This window comes from Lepidothrix coronata, unplaced genomic scaffold (assembly GCF_001604755.1).
Source record: "Lepidothrix coronata isolate B3197 unplaced genomic scaffold, Lepidothrix_coronata-1.0 Scaffold397, whole genome shotgun sequence".
In the NCBI taxonomy this organism is placed as follows: Eukaryota; Metazoa; Chordata; class Aves; order Passeriformes; family Pipridae; genus Lepidothrix; species Lepidothrix coronata.
This window is the reverse complement of record NW_016690577.1, coordinates 119,126-125,459: the sequence shown is the minus strand read 5'-3', so window position 1 is coordinate 125,459 and position 6,334 is coordinate 119,126. Positions and strand designations below refer to the sequence as shown.

At 47.7% G+C, this 6,334-nt stretch overlaps 1 long non-coding RNA gene across 1 annotated transcript; it reads right to left on the bottom strand.

Annotated features, from left to right (window-relative positions):
* Positions 1 to 3,508: 3,508 nt before the first annotated feature.
* On the bottom strand, positions 3,509 to 5,254 carry LOC108509738. Its single transcript, XR_001878695.1, has 3 exons — positions 5,154 to 5,254; positions 4,522 to 4,635; positions 3,509 to 4,309 (listed from the first exon to the last, which is right to left on the bottom strand). It is a non-coding gene; the product is annotated as an uncharacterized LOC108509738 (long non-coding RNA).
* Positions 5,255 to 6,334: the final 1,080 nt, after the last annotated feature.

Here is a 6,334-nt window from a genome sequence, read left to right as displayed (position 1 = left end):
ACACACTGCCATGGGCCCTGGGGCCTCCCCCAGCCCGACCAACCTGCCCCAGCTTGGAAGGAATCCATTCCCAAAAGCGGCTGCAGCCACTGGGGGCAAGGCTTGGCATCTGTGCCAAGGCAGAAGCTGTGGCTCCTTCCTGGCCTGATTTCTTCATGGAAGTCATGACCTGCAGCACAAAAACATCTTGGCTGGCAAGGCCCAGAAAAATGTGACATTTAATCCTCCTAAATTCAGGAAAGCCTGACTTCCCATTCCTCAGTACAAGGAGCTGAAGGAAATTGCAAACTTCCCAATGTCACTGAATTGGAGAACCTGAGAATGTCAAGTATTTGGAAGTTTGCTTTCCATCTCAAACCTGCAGCTCATTTGCCTTCCTGTGGTCCACTGAGAGTCAACTTCCAAACATGAACAGAGGCAAAAAATCTGGGCATTGATTGGTTTGCAAATGGTTTTCTATTAAGGCATAATAATATGAATATTCAAACCTGAGAAAAATAAAACTTCTCAGAATGATCAAAGCTGAGGCTAAAATGCATTTCAGAAGGAACAGCAATGCCCTCACCCCACATACACCTCTCAGCACCTTCTGTGTCTGCAACTCCCTGACTGGAGGGGGGAACCAGGGTCAAGGTTCAGAAGGAGAGGAAAGAAGGGGCAGAAGGAGAGGAAACAGCCTCACGTTACACCAGGGGATGTTTATGTTGGCTATTAGGGAAAATTTTTCATGGAAAGGGTTTTTCAACCCTGGCACAGGTGCCCAGGGCAGTGGTGGATTCACCACCCCTGCAGGGATTTAAAAGCCGTGTGGATTTTGCACTTGGGGACACGGGTCAGTGGTGGACGTGGCAGTGCTGGGGTACAGGTTGGACTCGATATGATCTTAGAGGGCTTTTCCAACCTTAATGATTCTGTGATTCCATCTTCACAGAGAGTCCTCACAGTTTACCAGCACCTCAGCCATGTATAAACGTAGCTCAGATGTTGCTGGTCCTGTGGTGGTGGTTGGGAATCCCAGAAGAGGATGAGGTGTCATGGCCAAGACTGATGATAGAAGAAGAAACCCCAAAGGGCAGAACTGCCTTGCAAATATTTTTGCCAGTATTTTGTGTTTTGAAGCTCATGCCTTCAGGTATTTTCCTGAAGACAAATTCACCAGTGTTGTCATGAGGATTTATTTAGTCATTTCTGCAGCAAAATACTGCTACAAACCTTGCTTACCTGGCAGGTGAGCTCCTTTCTTGCTGGTGATTCTTATCTCTGAGTTGAGCAAAGCACATGAAATATGCTTTCATCTGATTGGGAAGCAGGTTAGAAGGATAAGAAGAGATAAGAGGGGACTTGTTTGCCAGTGGGATATACAAAGATTACGGGAACGTTGCATCAGTCCTGCACAACAGCAAGGTGCTGATGGAGCCTGAGAGGCAATAATCAGGACTCACCTCAAAATATATGGTGCACCTCGTGTGCATTTTGTTGTGACTGAGCCTCTGGCACTTTTTTTGTGTGTGTATGTTTTGTTTATACACAAAACCCCAAACCAAAACCAACCAACCAGACCAAAAAAAACCCCAACCCAGACCCCCAAAAGTGTTTATGATGTTCTAATGTTATGTGAATTTTTCTGTTATCTCACCTACTCCAGCTCCTATGAGCTGGACAATGAAATTTCATAGAATTCTGTGACTTGGAAGGGACCCACAAGGATCATTGAGTCCAATTCCTGGCCCTGGACAGGACACACCAACAATCCCACCATATGCCTGAGAGGCTTGTCCAAGTGCTCCTTGAGCTCCGTCAGGCTTGGGGCTGTGACCACTGCCCTGGGGAGCCTGTTCAGTGCCTGATTACTCTCTCTGGATGAAGAAATTTGACCTAGTTCTGAAGGCATGCAACCCAGTCTTGCTCTCCTTGGCATTAGAAGTAAATTTAAGCAACCTCTTCTCTCCTTACCCATTTACCGCTCTATTTCAGCCTGTAAGTCCCGTTAATTTTGTTTTTTGCAGATCCCAGTTTTACGAGGGAAAACGTTTGGATTTTATTGCTATCATATGCTGTGAAGTTTTGACTCAATATCTACTCTAAACGAGAAAAGTGCATAAAAAGAAAGTGGCCTTTTCTGATCCGAGGACCTTGCACAACACATGAACATTTTGTAACAGCAGCTGGTCCAAGGGTCCTACTGGGACATGAGATCCTGGCTTTGCTTTTGAGAAGAAATTCTTGCTTGTGAGGGCAGTGAGGCCCTGGCAGAGGTTGACCAGAGAAGTTGTGGCAGCCCTATCCCTGGAAGTGTTCCAGGCCAGGCTGGACAGGGCTTGGGGCAACCTGGTCTAGTGGAAGGTGTCTCTGCCCGTGGAATGAAATAGTATTTAAGGTCCCTTCTAAATGAGCCTTATTTTATGCACAGAGCAGCCCCATGAGCATCTGTAAGTCCTGCTGACACACTGAATCACATTGGAAAAAAAACCTTGGTCCTGTTTCAAAACCAGCCAAACTCCCATCATCTTCCCTGGGGCCAGGATGTTACCCTGGGACTCTCTGTACCACAAGCTGTTCTGTGCAGATGGACTCTGATCCTCTTCAAAGCTTCACTGGATTTCCTGGGGCTGCAGATGGCTCGGGGATCTCCTGCATGGAGCAGGGCTGGAGCAAGTGCTCAGAGGAAAGAAACAACAGAGCCACCAGCTTGGAGGGACTGCCGCGTGCTGGACCAGCTTTGCAGATCCTACAGCCTTCTGGAGCTTTCCTACTGGGGTGGTGGGCCAGAAGGTGTCAACCAGGAGTCAGAGGAAGACAGCAGCAAAGTTCAAACCTGAGTGTGCTGCTAAACACTGCTTAAAATTCCCTGCAGGTTTCAAGGACAAAGAGCGATGTTAAACACCTCCGCTCCCTTGGAATCCACCTTTTCCTAATGTCACTGTTTTCCAAACGATGGAAAACCAAGTATCCTCTCTAATGTGTGGTGAGAAGGTCAAACCCACTGCAATTTGGGAATATGATGCTTTCAACCAGGGCTTTCCCGAGGAAAACATTTCCCATAAATTTTTGACATTTCCAATCCTGGAAAAGTACTGCTTGGGCCACGAACAGTGGTAATCAGAAGGGGAAGAAAATAGGGAGATGTCTCATATGACCACGAGATGGCAGCTGGAGCCCGGGAAGTTCTTTGTGGACACAGTAGCTCCCATGGAAAACCGAGTCATTTGCCAACCCAGTCTGCATTTGGGAATATGCACCTGCACCGTGTTGGCTTTGAACATTTCGCGTGCGTGCTCTGAGTGGGAGAGCTCTGGAATATCTGATTACCCCTTTCATTTCCCAGCTCCTCTGGGCCTTCCTCGATTAGTCAGTATCAAATAAATGGTTTTAACCAATGTAATCCCTGTTGATAGGAAAACAGCAGTGCACCTGGTTTAACACAGCTGTTAGGATCCAGGCTGCTCCGACACCTAATTCAGCAGTGATCTGGAGCCAGATGCTCTGCCCTCCTCATGCCATGACTGCTCCTGTCTGCAATTTCTTCTCGAGCTGGACTTTAAAAGGCTAATTGTGCATGTTGTTAATCAATGATTGTGTTTCATTCCAGAGGAGACCACATTTCAGCAGCACTTTAAGCAAGCCCTTGGATGCCCTTCATCTTTGCAATGCAATTGGATGGGCTCTGCAAAGCTCTGGCCTGTGGAGGTGCCCCCTCCAAGGTTTGGGAGAGGAGTCACAAGCAGTTAAACAGCTCTCGATGCAGGCAGGGTGAGGCCTGAGGCTTCTCAGCCTTGTTAAGATCCTCACAGGGACCAGAGAAATGTGAACTGGAAAGCAGCACTTTAGGGCAGAAATTAATTATCCTGGTACAATGAAGGAATGTTCATTTACATAGATGGATTTTCAGACCGTGGAAGAAGCACATGCAGTGGTCAAGGTAGTAATTTGGAAATCCTGCTGGGAAGCCATTTGGTTTGGAGCCAGCCTACATGAGAACTGTCAGTGCATTTGGCTGCTTTCCCCAGAAGTGACAGCGTGGTACGTTCCATCCCCACCTTTCCCAGCTGCTCTGCATATGCCAACACTGCACGGGAATCCTGCCCTTTGCATCGTGGAAAATATTCTATAATTTCCATATTTCTGCCTGTGGAGATCTTCACATGATGTTCAGCCATCACCGCCCATCTTCACTCTGTTCCACCTCTGTAATTCCCTATTGAACCATTGTTTTCCCAGTTGGGGAGTTGATAATCACGACACAAACTGCTGCAGCGCCGAGCAATTTTCTCAGCTGAGCCAGGTAACAGCACCTGCCCCTTCAGAACCGCTTTAAAGAACAAAAGAAATTGGTGTTCAGTTTATAATTCATCTTAATGTGGCACTCTGAGGTGCTGGTTGGCACAACTGAAGCCAGAGGAAGATGGCATGATTCCCCCAAGCTAGGACAGACCCACCCTCCTAAAGCCTGATTTCCTTCAAGATGACCACGTTGCCCACGATATCTCATGCCAGAAGAAAACATACCTGCTCCTCTCCTACCTTGCTTTTACCGCCATGAGGAGACAGTTGCTAGGAGCTGTCACGCTTCTTGCAGCAGCAGGAGGGGATTTCTTGGCAATTGGGAAGTGATAGGAAACAGTCACTGTGGGAATGCTGAGCAGAACAAGGAGAAAATTGTTATCAGCCCTGGAAAAAGGTGAAGCAACATCACAGTGATTTCTGTGCTTCTTGAACAGTTTGGTTTGTGGGAAGGGAACTGCCACCACTCTGGGTGAATTTGTTTCCTCTCTCCAAAGAGCGTAAGCTGATTTTATAGGACAGGGGAACACAGCCGGTTCAGAGCTGTTGGCTTCTCTTTTCCCTGACCTATCGTGAGTTATTTACAAAGGTTTAGACCGAGTTAAAGCAAAGATGAATTTCAGAGCCTGTGGGTTAATATCTTGCAGCTGCTTTTCTGAGGCCTGATCCAAGGACCAACAATGTTACCAGGCACCTTCCCTCTGACATCAGGGGGCATTAGGATGGGATTTATGCATTTGGCAGAGGTTTTCTAATAATTTATTTAAACAGTGGAGAGAGCAGCATTGATTCAAGTCAGGCTGAAGGTTCAAGATTAGCACGGGAGTGCCAAGTTTTGTGGGTTTGCATGTGTTTGGAAATGGGGTACTAACCTCGTGAGTGATAGAGATGTCATGAGGGGGGGACAATTCCCACCCTATTCTCCCCTCATCTCCAAAGCCGTTGCATCCTGATGACACCCTCTTGCCATTCCCAGGGTTCTGTGGGTTCTCAGGAGCCAGGTCATAGAATCATAGAATGGTAGAATGGTTTGGGTTAGAAGAGACCTTAAAGATCATCTCATTCTATCCCCCTGCCATGGGCAGGGACACCTTCCACTTGAATAGGTTGCTCCAAGCCCTGTCCAACCTGGCCTTGAACACTTTCAGGGATGGGGCAGCCACAGCTTCTCTGGGCACCCTGTGCCAGGGCCTCACCACCCTCACAGGGAAGGATTTTTTTGTAATTGGGTCATGCACTGATGGATTCACACTGCTCCTGTCCCACTGCTTTTTGAGCATTATCTACAACCAGGAAGCCAAGTGTCCATGGATGCAGTCAAACATCAGCTCCTGGAGATGATTCACCTGTGCAATGTGATGCACTGGGTCCGTGTGTCTCGATATGAAGCTGGTTCTGCAGCCAGGAGCTGGGATACCAATTGATGTCTCAGGCAGTATAATGAGGGAATTGAAAAAACAGGAAAGCGACCTTACAAATCACATCAGGGATCATGAATTCCAAAGCCTGAAAGCCAGGAGGTGGGTAAGGAATCACAGAATCATTTAAGTTGAAAAATACTTCTAAGATCATGGAGTTCAACCTCTTCCCCAGCACTGCCAAGGCCACCGCTGTCCCATCTCCCTAAGTGCCACATCTACAGGAAGATGAAAGGAGACATGAAGAAAAGTTAACCAGCATCATCTCTTGGTCATTGCAGAGGGCAGTGTCTCCCTGCAGCAGAGCTGTTTACAGGCTCCAGTGATGTCCCTGGGAATTGCTAGCAGTGCCTGCTGTGGGATGGGGCACTGGAAAGGGAATGGGCCTTTTCTCTGCTAAAAAATACAGATCTTCTGAGCCTTTGGGGTCTCCCTCAGCATCTCCTAAGCCCTCCCACAGTGCAGATGCAGTGAGAGGATCAGTGGGAAGAGGTGTGGGCTGTCATGTCCCAATTATACCCTCTGCTAGAGAGGACCCAGTGTGAGACTGCTGGAGTTCTTAATGGAAGTGGAGCCGGAACTCAGTGATCTTTAAAGTCTCTTCCAACCCAAACCATTCTATGATTCTATGATCC